The following is an 18,996-nucleotide window of genomic DNA, read 5'->3' as shown; positions in this document are numbered from 1 at the left end:
TCAGCTCCAGCATTTAGCAGACCTTCCTCTCAGTTCTCCAGCAGGCTCAGCCCTCGTTCTCGTGAGATGTCTGCCAGATACCCTGACTGTAAACTCTGGCAGGTTTATTCTCAGCAGTAAACATGAGACCCTTTTTCAGGATTGCCAGTAAAAGTCTTTATACTTCTCAATGGCTCATACTGATCATTCTGAGCCAATACCCAGGGCCTGGGAGAGTGTGATGGTGGCTGGAGGACGGCCAGGCCATTGCCAGGGGGAAAGCCAGCTCTATGAAGCCCGTGGACTGAGGTGAGAGGGGGTGATCTCCCAGAGAACGTTGGTATGTGCTCATCACATGCAAGGTGAAGAGCTGCCAGGGATCAAAAGTAAGAGGTATCCCCTACTCTTATTTAAGCACCCCCTATTTTTTCTCTAAACTAGATTTTAAGTAGGTTTGTTAATTATAATTAAAAGGAATCCTAAAGATTACATTAAGACAGCCCACAGTCTCAATACAACAGTCTGGAAATCTCCTCCCTTCTCCGACTGTCATGGGAGCAGACACCAGGACCACAGCCATACCGGTATTTTGTCCAAAGCGAGGACAAAGACCCATTCAGTTGCAATAATTTTGAGTGTTTTTTTTTTTTTTTTGAACTTCTAAATATGGCAAAAATGACAATATTATGAGAAGACAGTTTTTTCCAAAGGTCTTGTTGCATAAATAGAAAAGCCACATTTGGAATATTGATCAGCTTTCTCTAGTGCCAGCCCAAGCCTAGAAGTCTGAGGCCTTTTGAGAAGCTACTTAATTGGTAACAGTAATCACAATATAAGATATTAGCAACATGGAAAAGTGGATCTCTTCATTATCAAAGACCTCAAAGGTTGTGTTTGTTTTGTTTACCTTTATAAGCAACCCTAATCTGTCTTTCTGGCTCTGTTATCACTGGGTTTGCTCTGATAAGAGCCAATGAGTACTCACAAACCAGTCCGTACAAATATAAAGGCATCAAAGACAAGCAGAAATCAGGTCTGCTGGGCTGTTTGCTAGCCTCGTGCCCTGCGTTTTATGACTCCCCACTGTTTACAGAACGTCGCACTTGAAGCCCCGCAGCCTGACTCCGAGGACATCTTCCAGAATTACCTTCCCTTAACGACACCCTCCACCCTCAGCATGCGCTCTCCTCCCCAAGAGCACAGAATCACTCACCAATTTCAATATCTGTTTCTGCAGTTCCCGATTCTGTGTCTTCATTCACCTTCTCTCTCTCTCTCTCTTTTTTTTTTGGTACGTCATTCTGCACCTTTGTTAATAATATCCATCCTCCACAACCCAACCCAAGTGCCCCTTTGCCATCAAGTCCTCCTTAGGCTCTAGTTCGGAATGAATTCATCCCACTACTTAAAAGCCTTCAATGGTTTCCCATTGAATTGAGGAAAAAATTTTGGATTCCATGGTTATAAGGCCCTAAGTGATATGCCTGGATAATTTGACTATCTCATCTCAAGCCATGAGGCTCCAGCCATCCTGAGTCTTCTTAACTTTCCTGCATTGCCCTACCTTTTTCCAGTCCTAGATCCTTTACACATTCTATTCCCCTTGCTTGGAATGCTATTTCCTTGGCTCTTCTTGAAGCTATCTCCTTCATTGATGTTCGGTTTCAGCTGAAATATTACTTCTCCAGAGACCCTTCCCTGTCCCCTCATTAGGCCTATCCTTCTGCCCTACCCTAATATTGTTACTATCTACTATAAACATGTGTTCTCTGCCTTCACAGGTTTTTTCTGAATGTCTAGGTTTATATTGATTTGTTTAATTGTCCAGAGTTTCCCTTTCCCACAATATAATTTTCAAGAGATCATGGACTTAATTTATTTCACTCATACCACTCTACACCTGGCATTTAGTTAGCATGCCTCACACTGGAGAGGTTACACATTTATTGAATGAATGAATGTATCACTTCTTCCTCCATACATTTATAACACAGCTGGATCATAGTCTGCCTTCTGTGATATATGTCTTGTATCTCAGATTACAAGTTTTTTGAGGAAAGGATCATGATTAAATGAGATAGTGCTTGCAAAGCACCAGGCCAAGTATAGATCCTCAACCAGACGTTGTTCTCACAGGGTTGAACATCACAGACTTCAGAATTGGACAGTCTTGGGTTTTTACAAGACTCCACCACTTCCCAGCTCTGTAACCTTGGCCAAGTTTGCTCAACCTCTTTGGGCCTAAGTCTCCTCATCTGTAGATTGTTAATACTGATACCTACTTTACAGGGTGGTTGAGAGAATGATATAAGCCGATGCAGGTAAACTGCTCAGCATCAGGGCTGGCAAGTAAGAAGTATTCAATATGGTGTCTGTTACTATTATTTTATTCATACTGAGAAAGAGAAAAGCTGCCCCAGACATCCAGAAGCTGGTCTATAGTACTGCCAGCTAGAACTTAATGTTTTTCTGCTGAACATAAACAATTTTACAGAACATCAGCCTCAGACAAGACCAAAGTGGATCAAGACAAAAACAAGACGACTCCATAATAATGTCTGAGTAGCCAAAAAAAAAAAAAAAAAACCTCCAACATTGTCCAAACTGCAAAAATGATTGAACTTCCCTTTATCCTGGCTAATGTGAGTGGCTGCTGCTTCTTAACATATTACAGCCTTAGCATTGTTCTGGTGTTCCCTACTTTTATATAAGATTTATTTAGATACTTAACCTTCATTTAGTCTCTCCTTCTAAGTAAGATTTCTTTAGATACCTAGTCATAGGATTATCCCTACTTCCTGACAGCATCCAATCCAGAGCAAAACCCTGCTCCCTTAAACCCTCTCCCAAATCACCTAACACAAGCCAATATTTCACAATAAGTCCTTTTAAACACCCGCTTACCGAGATACCCTACGGTTCCTCAGAGTGTGTGTTCTCCATTACCACAATGAGTAATAAACTCAACTTGTGCAACTACAGGGATTTTCCTGGTAGTTTTTGGCTGAAGGGCATTGATAATAGTAATAATAATAATAATAATAATAATATCCACCATTTATTGAGCTTTTATCAAATATCAGGGCCTCTTCTAGGCAATTTACATGTGTTCATTTACTCAATTCTTCAAAGAACTTCAGAATGCAGGCATGATTTAATAATAACAATAAATGTCATATTTGAGAACACCAAGCTACGGAGAGGTTAAAAAATTTGCTGATTTCAGACAGCTACTGCACAGTGAAGCTAGGGTTCCATCCACAGCAGTCTGGTCTTTACTCACCACTGCCTCTCACTGTGCCTTCCTGGGTACCATCACCACCTCTTGAACAGAGAGGGCACTTCAAGTTTATGAAGATTATGGAGCCACCACAATGTAAAAAAGACATGGAGCAGAACTCAGCATGTAAGAGAGCTCCTGCCACATTTCATTGCCAATTTACTGAACAGCATTATGGAGGCTGCAAAGAAGTATACATCATAGTCTCTGGTCTCAAGGAGCTTACAAGCTAATTGAAGAGACAGGATTGAAACACAAAAAATATAAATAACAATACAAGCTGCAATGTGAGAGACACATTAAGATAGAAGAATGCATGATTCAGTGTCGAATGAGGTGTGCAGGTGGTACTGGGAGAGAGCTCACCGTGGGCTGTGGGGTCAGCCCACATACTCTCATCCAACTTAAAACCACAGACCGGAAACTAGCCAGGGGAGCTGCCTTGAGAGAGAGACAGAGAACAAAACCTGAATGGAAAGAAATCTATTAAAATTATATTTGCAGGGTATGTGGCTAAATGGCTTTTAAATTTTACTTTTTGGTAATTCATCATTGAGGAGTTATAACCCATCTCTGAAAAGTAGCCATTTGGTTATTTCCAATGGACTCCACATCACATCAGGAATCCTCTGGAAAAGTACAACACAAAGCTCACTTCTGTTTGGAAGAAGCTGAGCCTTGGCTTGACCCCATCTGCCCTCTCTGCTATGGGTTACACTTGGGTTTGTGTCTTTGCACTCTGGTGTCATAAAAGAGTGTTAAGGACAACTTCAAGACACGATATCCCAGAAGGATTCTCAGCCACTGAGAGCCACACTAAGACTGGGGTTATTTCTGTAAGGGGATAACCAGACTCTTGTAGTGTCTTCCAAAGACTCATGGAGTCTTCTGGCACTTTTGGACTAGAAGAGATAGAGATCAAGTATTTTTTTTTTTTTTTTGAGCAATTTAGTAAGTGTGTCTGAGCAAGAGTTTTGGTATCAACTTGGGCAATAACATTGGACGAATTATGCAATCTCTTTATCTGCAAGTGGGTTTAATAACAGTACCCAACCCATGGAATGATTGTAGCGTTAAATGACATAATGTTTTCAACGAGCTAAGGGGTGTAACACATAAAGTACGTATAAAGCATATTCTCAGAACATGTTTGTAATCAATATTATTGTTATTATTCTCCATATCAATACTGTCCTAGGAACTTGGAGAAATATAAAAGAAGTACGGGACATGGATTTCCTGAACACTCCGGAAGACTCTCAGTTGGGGATTTACCCATCCTAATGTGTCATTCAATTCTATTATTTAGCCATCAGCCTGTTATACACAGGCCGAGGAGACTCGACTACCAGAGTTTGATTTCTGACTCCACCACTCACTTGGGATTGTAACCATTTTCTTAACCTGTCTCTGACTTAGTTTATTTGTAAAAACAATGACAGCAGTAACAGTTCCTACACCTGAGGACCGTCGTGAGGAATAGAAGAGATAATGTACACAGAACCCCGAGAAGCTCCATATACATTGGAGAACTTCTGCGTCTGGCACATCACTGGCTCTCAGTGAGTGTTACTGTTGATCACCATCACCATTATCATCACTACCATCATCATCCTCAGGAATATCCCAGACTTTGCCTTCCACCCCGGCAGATTCAAGCTCAATGATCTCCAACATGTCCCAGGCAGCTAAACTTTCCAAGGCTTTGTTTCAGAACATGCGTTCTGCTGACAAAGACAAAGCTTTTGACCTCATTCCAGTGCTACGTGGGGGTGGTGTGCACTGCCAGCCTTTCTTTTTTCAAGACAAAAGGCCAGTGTTTGCAGGTTTGCTGTCGGAAGTCAGTGGAGGGGAGGAGGAGGGAAGAGGAAGAGGGGGAAGAGGAAGCTGCCAGTGCCTGTTAAGACTGACATCACAGTTGCATCCTGGCTGAGTGATTGGAGGCAAGTTATTTAACCTAACTTTTCATATCCAGAGGCAGTGCTAGTGCCTCCTGCCCAGGGATGGTGTGAGCATTAAAAGAGAATACATGTACGGGCACAGTGCCTAGCACATATTATGTCCTCAGTAAATTACAGCCGTATTCTCATTACAGGTGTCCTCTGTCCTATGTGCTAAGGAGTCTCACATTATTCTTTTATCTTTTTTTGTCCTAAACATTTAATCCTGAGTTCAGACTGCAGGGGACAGCACAGCTACGTCCTCTTTCAGGTTTGAGTGTGAAGACTGCACAAGTATAGTGGAAAGGGCTCTAGACAGAGTCAAGAGACTTTCATTCTATTGCTGACACCATCTGCTGAGACTTTGGGGTCTCAGTTTTCAAATCTGTGAAATGGATGTTGGGGTGAAGACTTGACTAGATGACATGTAACAATCCCTCCAGCAATAATTATCTAGAATTCCAATCCTTTAAACCAGTACTTCACAAAGAGTAACTCATGGGTATTAGAATTACTAGATTTCTTGTGAAAAATGCATATTCCTAGATTCCCACCTGGACTTACAGGAACCAGAATCCTGGGGTTGGGAGTGGAGGGTTAAGTCCAGGAATACAAATTTTAGTGGCTTTCTCAGAGATCCACTTCCCTGAACTGCCTAGGAGGCAGACCTTGAGGTATTGATCAAAACAAGAGAAAGGAATTGGTGAGAGGGAAGTGCACGCCCACTCAGGTAGATCACTGTGAACTGAACGACACATAGAACATGCTGGCACTTAACCCATTAAGATTACTGAAGATGCCAAGAAGAAATATTTATAGGTACTTTTTAACATAGTCTATAAAATAGGAGGTTGATTCAAACATAAATTATCTACCACATCACTCTTTGACCTCTAAATCTTTCTCTAATGGCTTGAAAGGCAGCTTATTGAAGCAAAGTGAATGTTTAAGCACTATATACTGGTTGGTTTATAAAAACCTAGAGAGGTAGAAGAAATTACCAAAAGTGGCAGGTTTGCTAATAAAGAAAAGCAAAAAAAAAAAAAAAAAAAAAAATTGTAAGAAATATTTAGTCTGGAAAAAATGGCTTAGTGTTGTGGAGTATAGTTTTCTCTCATTGTCTCAGTCCTGCCTTCTTCTGGGTTGGCTCCATTCTCTAGATATATCTTCACACGTGGTAGCAAGATGGCAGCTGGAAGCCCCAAGGGTACATCATATCCTGTCAGCAGCACCACCAGAAAGACCAAGTGCCTCTGGTCAGGCTGTTCCAGCATCTTGCATGAAGTTCTCACTGGACTAGCTTGAGTCACATGGATGCTGCAGGACCAATCATTGTGGCCTGAGGATAGTCATATGTTGTTTGGCAGCATGTGTCACATGCCCACCCCTGAATCTGGGAAGTAGGGTTCTCTACACTCAAAACACATAGACTGAAAATGGAACAGCATTGGTTTCCCCAAGCAAAATCAGGGTGATGTTACTAATAAAAGAAACATATGTTGGTCAAGCTAAGCAACAGATGTTCCCTGCAAAATCTAAAAGTAGCAAATATCTTTTATGGTCTGAATATACATTGTTTTCTAACTGTATGGTAAATTATGCCCCACCCAGTATATTTTGTTATTTATTTTCTCTGTGTATGCATGTTTTCTTTTTGCTGTAAGTATGATCCAGTACACACTTGCCACACACAGTGTCTTAGCGGTCATGGGAAATTACATGACAAATACTGGTGGAAAAAATGAGCAAAGTTTTGATCATTGTTTAATTTACTAAAAGAACAGCTCCACCTCAGATTCTTTCTGCCTCTTGCCAACAGTGACAAAGTAGTTGGAAATATTGCAAATGTGCTTCTGAGACCTTCTGCAGCTGTTGCAGGAGTGGAACTGAAACAGAGCTCAAAGAATGTTATCACCAGGAAAACATTTTCTATGTTTCTTTAGAAGCCCTCTAAGAGAAATCTTTGGGTTTGCTCACCTCTGAATTCCCATTCCTCGACATAATGGTTAACACATAATGGGTCTCAGTAAATATTTATTGAATGATTGCATAGATAAATCAATGAAGGGTTCTATTTTTCGAACTAGGTTTTAGTCAGAAACAGATTTTCTAAATGACTTAATTTGTGGAGCCATTTTATGAAACAGTGATCATTTAAAAAAACATATATTATATATACTTATATACATATGAGTGGGCACGTATGTGTATATATAAATTTGCATTCGTTTTTGCTCCTCTTCATTATTTACAAAGGAATAAGCCTAATTTTGGTATTTAACAAAACAAATTGGCCAGGAAATGGCAGAATATTTTTATTCAAAAAAATAAATTTTATAGGATTTCCAGATGCTAAAAATTCTGGTGCTATTCAACATTGCCTGCAGTGTAGGAGGGCGAAGACAATCAAAAACAAAACTAGAGGGTGAGGGTACTTTAGTTACCTATTCATTCTATAAGAAATTCATTCAAAATTTCCCTAAAAAGTAACACCTCTCAAGCCAGATATGCAGAAATACAGTGCTAAATTGAGAGAATTTCAAAAACTTCTATTGGTTTCCAGATGCATCAAGAGTTATATCTTACTCCTCAGAATTCTAGAAGAAGGAAACTAAACTCAATGAAATATTAGACACCATTCCTAGTCAGGGTGTCTCCAATTACATCGAAGTTGGAAAGGAGTCATGAAATATCCAACAACTTCTTACAATTATTAATATTTTCTTCTGTTTTGTAAAGGAAGCCTAGGCCATAAGCCACTAAGTTATGAAACCAAACTCAGGATGGCAAGTGTCCCAGTTATTTATTGCTGCATAACAAACTATCCCAAAACTGAGTAGCATAAAGCAACTACCATCTTACTGTGCTCACAAATATTGTGGGTCAGGAATTCAGACAGGGCCCAGTGGGAATGGCTTATTTCTGCTTCGTGATGTTTGAGGCCTCAGCTGGCTGGGATAATTCAAATAGCTGAGCGAGACTAGAAAAACTGGGGCTGGAATCATGTGGGGGCTTCCTTACTCATATGTCAGGACCCTGGGTGGTTTGACTTGAAGGCTGACCTCAGCTAGGACTGTTGACCAGATACAGTAACATACACATGGCCTCTTCTGGTACCTTGGGCTTCCTGACAGCACAGTAGCTTCAAGGTAGTCAGACTTCTTACTTGCAAGATCAGAGTTCTGAGGTTGAGTGCTCCAGTAATATGACTTTTTATGACCCAGCCTCAAAAATCACATTATATGACTTTTATTGTACTGTGCTGATCAAACCACAACACAGCCTAGATTTAAAAGTTGACATAGGCCCACCTCTTGATTGGAGAAGTATAAAGAATTTATAACCATGCTGTGAAGTTTCCATCACACAGAATTAAGAATTGGACAAAGATTTTCAGAAGAAATCCCCAGGACTTCATTTTGTTTCATATATTGTTGCTGAATACCTTTTTTTGTTGTTGTTGTTGTTCTAGGCATCGTGCTAAGTGAGGTGGAAATTACAAAATGAGTAAGACATGTTCTCTGTCCTACCTTTATGAAATTTAAGAATAGGAAGGTACTATAAGAATTATTTATGCTAATTTCTTTCTCTGACATCTGACACCAAGGGATATCTTTCTTCTGCCTAAACAGTTGGGAGCCAGGCCTTCAAGAGCTATAGGTTACTATGTGGTGGGAAATTTCATGAATTATGTTATATAATCTTCACACAAAAAAATTCTGCAGGTTACGTATTCCTATGTATCCCCTTCTTACAGCTGTAACTGAAGCTCTGAGAGGTTAAGTGCTTTGCCCAAGATCACACAACCAGGAAGGGGCAGAACTGGGAAGCAAACCCACCTGTATCACCCTAAAGTTTGATCTTCTCCACAACCACTCCACTAACCTAGCCTTTGTGCCAGACACAGATGGTTAATGAACTTGGTCTTCATCAAATAACATCTTTCCAGTCACCACATAATATTTATATGTAATTTCACCTCAAAGTTTTTTGGAGTAATTATGTCTTGACTTATCACAAATATAAAATAAATGTGGAAGATACAGGAAGCCTCCATTATACCCTTATCTCATCCTCAGTTACAACTAAAATGCTTCAATCTCAGGTAATAGAAACTTCAGCTCAGTTGGACTTGAAAAGGAGTCAGAAAGTGAGAGAAAGGGCAAGCTTCAGGAATATCAGATTGAGTGTTGTTGTCAAGGATCCTAGCCCTTTCAGTCTCTCTGCTTTGCCATCTTTGGTGTTAATTTAGTCTTCAGGATAGGAACAAGATGGCATTTCCAGGCACCCCACAAGACATGACAGCATTTGAAGAAAGAAGATAGGCCATTTTTCCTTACCTTTGTTCTTATGAGTGAGAAAACTTGCACCAGATCTCTCTCTGTAGTCTTTCCTTCATGGATTGATTGGGTCCTCTGCGCTTCCTGAACCAATCTCAGGCAAGAGGGATGGGATTATTGTAACCCAATCAGGCACACTCTTGAAGCTGGGGCTGGGGTCAACTTTTCCAAGACACAAGACTGCATGGGGAAGAGGTTGACAAATGAACAAAGTTAGGGTTCCTCGAGGAAGAAGAAAGGGGGAATGGATGGCAGACAAGCAAGTTATTCCAACCCATACTAAGCAGCAACATTCTTTTTCTTCTCTGTTTGCTTCATGGAATGGTAATTTCCTCATTTTATTCCCATCACAAGCTCAGAGGGATGGAGGTTTCTAAGATGATAAAACTCATCTCAGATCATAAGTAAATTGTTAATGACTGGGATGAAAGGCTGGGTTTTAGAGAAAGTGAGTACTGTTTGTTGGAGACAACCAGATAAGCGAATGCCAACATTTCTCAAAGTATATTCCATAGAATATTAATAAGTGTGGGGGGTGGGGTGAGAGTAAGGTAGATGGAATTGAGAAAGAAGGTCATGCTTTTTTTTAAAGTCTGAAAATGTTGAACGTTCTTTCTTTGTTTTCTAGAATAACAGTGTGATTTACGTATTGAGTCCAAGAAGCCCTGCAGTGGAGCACTCTACTTTGTTTCAGGAAAGAGAGAGCAGCACAAGCAACACCTCTAACTTTCAATGGCTTTAATACAATAAACTGGTCTACTAGGCCAAGGGTTACCAAATCTGGGCCATGCTGTGTTCTGGTGAATAAAGTTTTATTAGAACACGGCTATGTCCGTTCATGACATGTGTCTATGGCTGCTTTCATCCTACAACAGCAATGTTAAGTACCTGTGAAAGAGACTGAATGGCCCGCAAAGCCTAAAATATTTACTACCTGTCTCTTCACAGAAAAAGTTTGTGAATCCCTGCTATTAGGCTGTGATTGTCTTGAAAGAAGAACTATATGATTTTCATCTTTGTATAATAATCCATACTATATATTACTTGCTTTTTATGTGTCAATCACTGTGCTACCGTGCTTAGCATTTTAAGCCCTAAATAATTCTATGTGATTAGATGTTCTTATCTTGGTTCTATAGCACTCAGACAGGTAAAACAATTTCCTGGAGCATACACAGCCAATAAGTCCCAGACCTGGGAGTCAAACTCAGATCTGCCTGTCTCACATAAAGTCCATGTTCTTAACCACTGCACGTCCTATACAGACTTTCCATTCCTCTGCATATTTCCAGGTTCGTACAAGGCACTTAATACTTGATATTGAACTGAAATGGAATCAGAATTATTATTTTAAAAATATTTGTTTGCTTTATCGGGGCCTTAATAGATCATTTACCTATCAGGGAATACTTTTCTAATTGAATTGACATTAATGGCCTGGGGGAAATTGACAAGAGGAAAACAGTTCTTTCAGATGTGAAGAAAGAGTTAGTTTCATTTTCCCTTTCTACACAAACTATCTGTTCCGTTTTGGTCTCCAACAGGAAGCATTGACAAATCAATGAATTTAACCAGAAGAAAGAAACAAACAATTGTTTTTGCTTGGATGATACAACAGGTCCTCAAAAAGTTCTTGGAAAATGTGTATTATGAAAAAAACTATGCATGGACTGCAAAATATTTTTGCACCAGAATAAACTTGTACTAACTTGTTATAACATTTCTGAACAGGATATAGTTTGAGGCACTAAGAAGACATCACCTTGAAAAGAACCCTTGTTAGAGTAACATGAATTTTGCTAAAATTGAAGCAAGAACAAACATTACATTTATGGTGAATCTTGGGAGGAAGAACTGTGAAAGCATTGATGCTTTACGAAAAGATTATGGGGACCAAATGCCAGAGAAATCAGCAGTTTACAAATGGATAGCTCATTTTGAGAAGGGATGAGACAATGTTGAAGATGAAGTCCACAGTGGCAGACCATCCACATGAATTGGCAAGGAAAAAATTAAACTTGTTTGTCTCTTATTGAAGAGGACCAGTGAGTAACAGCTTACAAACAACAGCCAACACCACAGACATCTCAATTGGTTCAGCTGACTCAATTCTGACTGAAAAATGACAGTTGAGCAAACTCGCTGCTTGATAGGTGCCAAAACCGTTGCACCCAGCTCAGCAGCAGACAAGATCCAGCTTTCAATGGAAATTTTAAGCAAGTGGAATCAAGATCCTGAAGCATTTCTTTGCAACATTGCAACAGGGGATGAAATGTCTTTACCAGTATGACCCTGAAGACAAAGCACTATCAAAGCCACGGCTACCAAGAGGTGGCAGTGGTCCAGTCAAAGCGAAAGCAGACTGGTCAAGAGCAAAGATCGTGGCAACAGTTTTTTGGGATGCTCAAGGCATTTTGCTTGTTGACTTTCTGGAGAGCCAAAGAATGATAACATCTGCTTATTATGAGAGTGTTTTGAGAAAGTTAGCCCAAGCTTTAGCAGAAAAACTCCCAGGAAACCTTCGCCAAACAGTCCTATTCCACCACGACAATGCTCCTGCTCATTCCTTTCATCAAAAGAGGGCAATTTGGTGAGAGTTTTGACCAGAAATCATGAGGCATCCATTTTACAGTCATGGAGTTGGCTCCTTCTGACTTCTTTTGTTTCCTAATTTTAAAAAATCTTTAAAGTGCACCCATTTTTCTTCAGTTAATAATGTAGGAAAGACTGCGTTAACATTGTCGAATTCCCAGGACTCTCAGTTCTTTAGGTATGGACTAAATGGCTGGTATCATCGCTTACAAAAGTGTCTTGAACTGGATGGAGATTATGTTGAAAAATAAAGTTTATATTTTTCATTTTTGTCTTTTAATTCCAATTTTTTCAATGAACATTTTAAAGTCCCCTAATATACTTGATTTATGAAAAAGAGGGTAGAAAAGCCCAACATCACTTAAAATGGTATACCTTCCAGTTTTCCTGCTGCCCTTTGTGCTGGGGTATCCCAGACCAAGTGAAAATGCTCTACTGCTCAAGGCTCTACACAGGTGAAGGGCCCTATTATGTTACTAATGACTGAGTGGCAGCTGAGATGTTATTTACCTGTTCTTACCCAGCATCGGGACTACTGGGTCGTGTGGATTGCTATAGCATGTGTTGCGATTCCACTGCTCTCTTCCCACTTTTCATTCTGGAGTTTCTCAAGTGTGGTCTTTATAGATAAAACTATGCCTCCACCACAGACAAAACACGACGATGGAAGGTTGACCCAATAATGATGGCGGAGAATCCTTTCCTCAAGTCATATAACAACAAAATTTAGATATTGCTATGGGAAGAATGAAACAAGAAGGTTATCAGTGCCAGAGACTGCTTTGGACTATAGTTTGCTTATTGTCATAGAATATTGTTCTTTAGAAAAGTAGAAAGCTCTGGGCTAAGGGCCTCAAACACACTAATGAAAATTTTTAATGGAAACCACCATTCCGTGTGCACCACAGTCCCATTTCCTGAGAAAACCTTGTTGTGCCAGAAGCCAGGGTTGTTTTCTGTTATTAAGTACACAGTGGTATTATCAGAGGCACCTTGGTGATTTAGGGGTGCTGCTGGAAGGACGTTCTGGGAGGTAGACAAGAAAGGTGCAGAAGTACGTCTCTGGGTATCTTAGTGTCATTGCCAGTCTCTGCCTGGTCCCAGCCAGCATGTGGATTCTTTATCATTTTTTTGTTCTTATCCAAAGGTAGAAGTTAGTACTAATGGCTGTAAAGGTTTCAGTCCCTCAAACAAAGCTTATTTTAGGAATTCATCTTGGAAACAATTGTCTTCAACTATCATTTTTTTCTTCTGGACAATTTCATAGAAGCCTCTCTCAGCTTTTCTCATCCATTTTGGGAAATGAAAACATTTTTCTACTAAGGCAAAGGCTCCATATATTACAGTTTAGTTATCACATAACTAAAACTTCCCGTCTTCTGTGGATTTCCTCCAATAAGTTCAGCCAGGCTTGATCTCTTTTCTTTCCAGGTGACGCACAGCCTTTATTCCTTAAACCTTTACTTCTCAAAGTGTTGTTCTTGGATCACCCACATCAGAAACACTTTAGAGGAGTGTATTGCACATGTGGATCTCTGGACCTCAGTCATCCTGAATCAGAATACCTGTGGCAAGGCTCAAGCATTTGGCTTGATTAACAAGCTGTCATGATTCTTCTACCCAATGACATTCCAAAATGGTAGCTGTCTTGCATCCATTTAGACGAGTGATTCTCAGATTATCTCTCTGCATGTCTTGTGGCAGGAATGTTGCAGTCAGATGTGCAAGTCGTACCCTTCACAAAAGCACCTGGTCAAAGGGAGGGAGGATGAAATCAAGATGTGCACCTTGGTACTCCCCAGAGGAAGAGGTAGGGTTTTTCTAATTTGCACAAATGTTCCCCAGTAGTTCAATGATTGCTCACAAGGCTACATCTGCCCGGAAGTGAAATCTTTTTCTAATTTACACAAGGATGCTGTGTGGGCTGGCAGTGCCCTACTTGTGGGTCTAATTTATGAGGCTTATGGGACAGGCATTGTGCAGTCAGTTCTTTACCACTTCCCATGATACATCGCTCACCAGTAAAACTCAATATTTGTAGAATCAAACTGAAAATGCTAATAACGTATTAATACTAGAGAAAGACACTTTTATCACTCAAATAACAATAGATCCCTTCATTTCCCTCTTCCCCTGAATTTAGTAAAATCAGCAGAATTTTCCATTGCAGACCACAAATTGAACATACAGTCTGTGTGGGGGGCAAAATGAAACTCTTCTCTTCCTTCCTAGTGGAAATAAAACTCTTTGGCAGTAATTCTTGGATTGTTTTCTTTGGAAATTGCATTCATGTGATTTTTCAAGATGTTTCCCGGGCTTTGTTGAAATTTGATCCATTTAACAAGAAACACATAACTCAATTCATGCTAAAATTCTCAGGGTTACTTAAGAATAATTATGAGTTGTCCATGTGTGCTAGAAAAACAGTCCAGACTTCCTCAAGAATGGGAAGATTATTTGTCTCTCTGGGGTAATATTTCTCCCGATTAAGCATGCCCAATGCAAGAGTTTGCTCAAGAGGGGGCCCGAGTGTTCACTGGAAAGCAGTAGACAGGCTTCACTAGTTTCAGGCAAGTCTCAGAGGTGATTTATCAAGTACTAACCAAGACTCTCTGAACTTCCATAGAAATGACAATATAATATCTCACACACCTAAAGAGAATGAAACTTGGGCCCAGTTCTGAGATGCAATGGTTAAATCTGGTCTAAAACACAGGCTGCCTGGGCTTCCCTTGTTGGATAACCTTTCCTTCACCCACATTCTTCTTTCTTACTAAACCCTCTAAGCTATGGCTAAATCAAACAAAGCCCCACAAATCTCCCTTGCACTCGTACAAGTCCTCTAACACAGAAATGGAATCCCCTGCGTGGCCCCAACATCAGTAGTGAAGGGTTGAGTCCAGCCCAGCCTGTGAGCTCTGCTGTGGCCCAGCAAGGCAGGGCATGCCAGTTGTCTCACCAGTGTCAGAAGACAGGGCTGGTCCCTACTTGTTCCTTTCCTTGAGCCTTTTCTGGTTGGTTGCAAGTGACAGACACCCATTCATTAGAGGGATTTATTGTGAAGATATAGGAGAGTTTTGTAGAATCCAAAGTCCACAGAAGGAGCTGGAGCTGGGAATTTAGGCCATCAAGACGCAGACAGTGTTTCCTGTCCACCTTCTCCTCCACTTCCCCACATTGTGCACCAGCCTCCTCTCACCCCATCCTGCCTGGTGAACACAGTGTTCCTTGGTTTAAATTTCCTCTGTTTAAGAGATCAATCCAGATTTGCTTTTCTTCATCCCAATTCCAAATTTCTGAGGAAGGAAGGCTGATTGGCTCCCCTTGGATCTGGTGACCTCTTCTGGTCCAGTTGTCTGTGGCTAAGGACAGAGTCAAGCTGAACCAACATGAGTTCAAGGAGGTCATCTCTGTGCCCTTGTGAATTGTGATGAGGAATGTCTTAGGGAAAGCAAACTGGACAGATATCTCAAAGGAAACCTCTAGAATCCTTTTGCGTCTGATTCTACAAACAAAATAGAGCTTTCGGTCATTCATCCTAGCCACCCATCCATGGAAGGAATCTTTCTGCAACATTCTTGACTAATGATTAATCATTCTTCAGTCCTGCTCGAATACCTCCCAGGAGTGGGGAGTTTACACCTCATGAGGTAGTCGATATTGCTAAAATTTCTTTCTTGGGTTTTAACAAAAATCCTTGCAGCAATGCCTACCCATAGATACTAGTTAAAACTATTAAAAAAGTATTTAGAGTGGGGTGTGTGTGTGTGTAATTTATGTATATATAAATTAAAGAGCATGGATAGAGGTTAACAATAGGGAAGGGGATGTGAGAGGAGGAGTATGGGTTCTGGTGATAGACTGCCAATTTTCAAATAGTTATTCCCTGGTTCTGCAACCTTCAGCAAACAGTCGAACCTCTACTTCCTTGATTGTGAAATGAGCATAGTGTCATGGCCATTAAATAAGGTACAGTGCTGAGAGCATCCAACTGACTGCCTGGCATAGAGTTGGAGTTCAACATGTTTTAGCTGCCATTATTTTGTTTTAGCATTGCTTATAGAAATACATTTTAAAAATCACATATTTTCTAGGCCTTCTATCATTCTGCAATTGATATTTCTCAGTTTGACCAGATAACGTTTCCTCAAAGGGCCTTGTCCATGCCGATGGCAAGGGACTGACAGCACCAGAGTGTTTTTTATCCACGGGTTGGGACTTGTTTCTGGAGAGCAGGCTAGAGAAACACTGCAGACCACCTATCACAGGGGTGGGTGCCGTTGTATTTGTTATTCAAGCATGAAGCTGAAGCTTTCTTGCTCAAGCTGTAAAGATGGAAAGTGAGTGGAGAGACTTCTGCATGTGCAGTTTAAAGAATTGAAATACAGAAGTTGACATTTTTATGACTTTCATAATTTTTGCAAGTAAGTGGGATAGGCAGAGCTGCCGCCTCTGTATCCGCTCTGTATCCGCTGCCACCCCTTGGGCTTGGTGTAAGATGGAGAGGGAAGAGCGGAAAACCATGTAAATGATTGGAACCACCTGGAGGATGCATGTGCTATCTCCTTCCCTGAGGAGCCAAGGAGAGCCTCAGGGCATCAGGCTACCTAATACATGGATACAGCATTTCTCCCCAGGCTGAAGGTGCCCGCAAAACAAGGGGTACCAAAGATGTGGTCAGGTAACATTTGTTTAAAAGAACTATCATTGCATTTTGAATTTCCTGTGAATAGTGTGGCTGTGGACTTTTTGAGCAGCAAAGCAGAAGAAAATTGAATGAGCACTTGAAACAGAGCCTCTTCCGTGTTATGGGCTCACTGAGAGCTTAGGAAGCAAGCCCCTGCCATATGCACCACACTGGTCTCCATGATATTTTCTGGGTAGCCAGCATTTTTCAGATCTATCTCAAGATCCTGTTGTTGTCCAGTGATATGGTATAAAAAGAGTGGAAGAGGGGATGGAGGGATGTCACGTGTCCGAGTTGATCATTTCCTAAACATAAATTCTATGTCAGGCACCATTTTAATTTAGCAAACATTTACCCAGCACCTATTATGTGCTCTATAGATGGCAGTGTGTACCATTACAAGGAGGACATTGTGTACCATTACAAGGCAGTGTGTACCATTACAGGAAGGTACCCAAGAGCACCAAGAGTGTAGAATATAACCAGATTCTACCTGGGGTTGGGGAGAGCTGGGAAAGGTTCTCAGAAATGGTTATATTTGAGGGATGTCTTAAATATTGTATAAGTTTCCAAGAATATATAATCACATGAAAAATGTCCAGTGTATAATGCTGAGTGAAAATATAAATATATAAAATCGATTACAGCACAATATGAATTTCATTACAAAAAGCATAAACAAAAATGTAAATATAAGGCAGACACTGTTTAACCTTTTCCATTTTGTCTTCCATTTACACCCACCTGACAGACAGATGCAATTATTATCTGCATTTTGTTGTGTAGGGAAAAAAACCCTAACAAAATGTTCATCTGTGTGGTGGATGATGAGTAATTTTTTGTTGTTGTTTGCCCCTTTATACTATGTCATAGCTTCCAAGACACCAGACAAGAAGAATAAACTTTCATATTATTTTAAAAAACAAGCCCTTATATATATGATCAATTAATATTTGACAAGGGTACCAAGACCATTAAATGGGGGAAAGGCTAGCCTTTTTAACAAAGGTATTGGGAAAACTGGATATTCATACACAAAAGGATAAAGTTGGACCCTATGTCACAACATATACAAATATTGATGCAGAATGGATCCAAGACCTAAACATAAAAGTTAAAATTCTAAAACAGTTAGAAGATAGCATAGAGAAAAATCTTCATGACATTGGATTTGGCAATGATTTCTCAGACATGAAACCAAAATCACAGACAAAAGAAAAATTGATAAATTGGACTTTATAAAAATTAAAAATATTTATGCATCAAAGTACACTATCAAGAGAGTGAAAAGGCAATTCATAGAATGGAATAAATATTTGCAAATCATAGATTTGATAAGAAATTAATATTCAGAATATATAAAGAACTCCTACAACCCAACAACAACAAAATGAACAACTCAGTTCAAAAACGGGCAAACAAAATGTGATGTATTCATACAGAGCAATAGTAGCCAGTGATAAAAAGAAATGAAATTTACAAACATGCTACAAAATGGATGAACCTTGAAAACATTATACCAAGTAGAATAAGACACACACAAAAGGATTTCGCTTCTATGAGTCCCCTAGGATGGGCAAATTTATAGATAAATGAAGTATAATAGAAGTTACCAGGGGCTGGGGGGAGAGGAAAATGGGAGATATTGTTCAACGGCTACAGAGTTGATGTTTGGGGTGATTAAAAAGTTCTGGAAATAGATAGTGGTAATGGCTTCAAAAATAAAAAGAATAAGATGCTTCCAGAGAAGGGAAGTGTACTACCGGAAATAGAATGTGTGAAAGCATGAAACATACGAAAACGTGTTTGAGGAGTCCAGTGAGGCTGTACCACTGGTCGCATTGGGAAGAGAGGCTAGGGTCTCCGCTTGGATGGTCAGGGCCTCCAACACCAGTCAAAGAGAAGGAACGGCTTGAAAATACACAGGGATCCCAGATCCACTTTTACATGCCACACCTTTCCTTGAAATCCTTCAACTGCTGCATGTTACTCCTGGAATAAAATCTAGGAGGTCCAGCTGTGAATGGATTTATGAGATATTCTGGGACCTTTTCTTGCATTGGCTTGCGACGATTTCTGGTTTGACATGAACAGCCTTGGTCCATCCGATGTCTGGCTCACTCGGAAGCCCTCCCTCTTCCTTCTGCTGCTCAGGGGAGGCCAGAGTGCACATCCTGG

Source organism: Cynocephalus volans, chromosome 2 (genome assembly GCF_027409185.1).
Source record: "Cynocephalus volans isolate mCynVol1 chromosome 2, mCynVol1.pri, whole genome shotgun sequence".
Lineage (NCBI taxonomy): Eukaryota > Metazoa > Chordata > Mammalia > Dermoptera > Cynocephalidae > Cynocephalus > Cynocephalus volans.
This window is presented reverse-complemented; position numbering follows the sequence as displayed.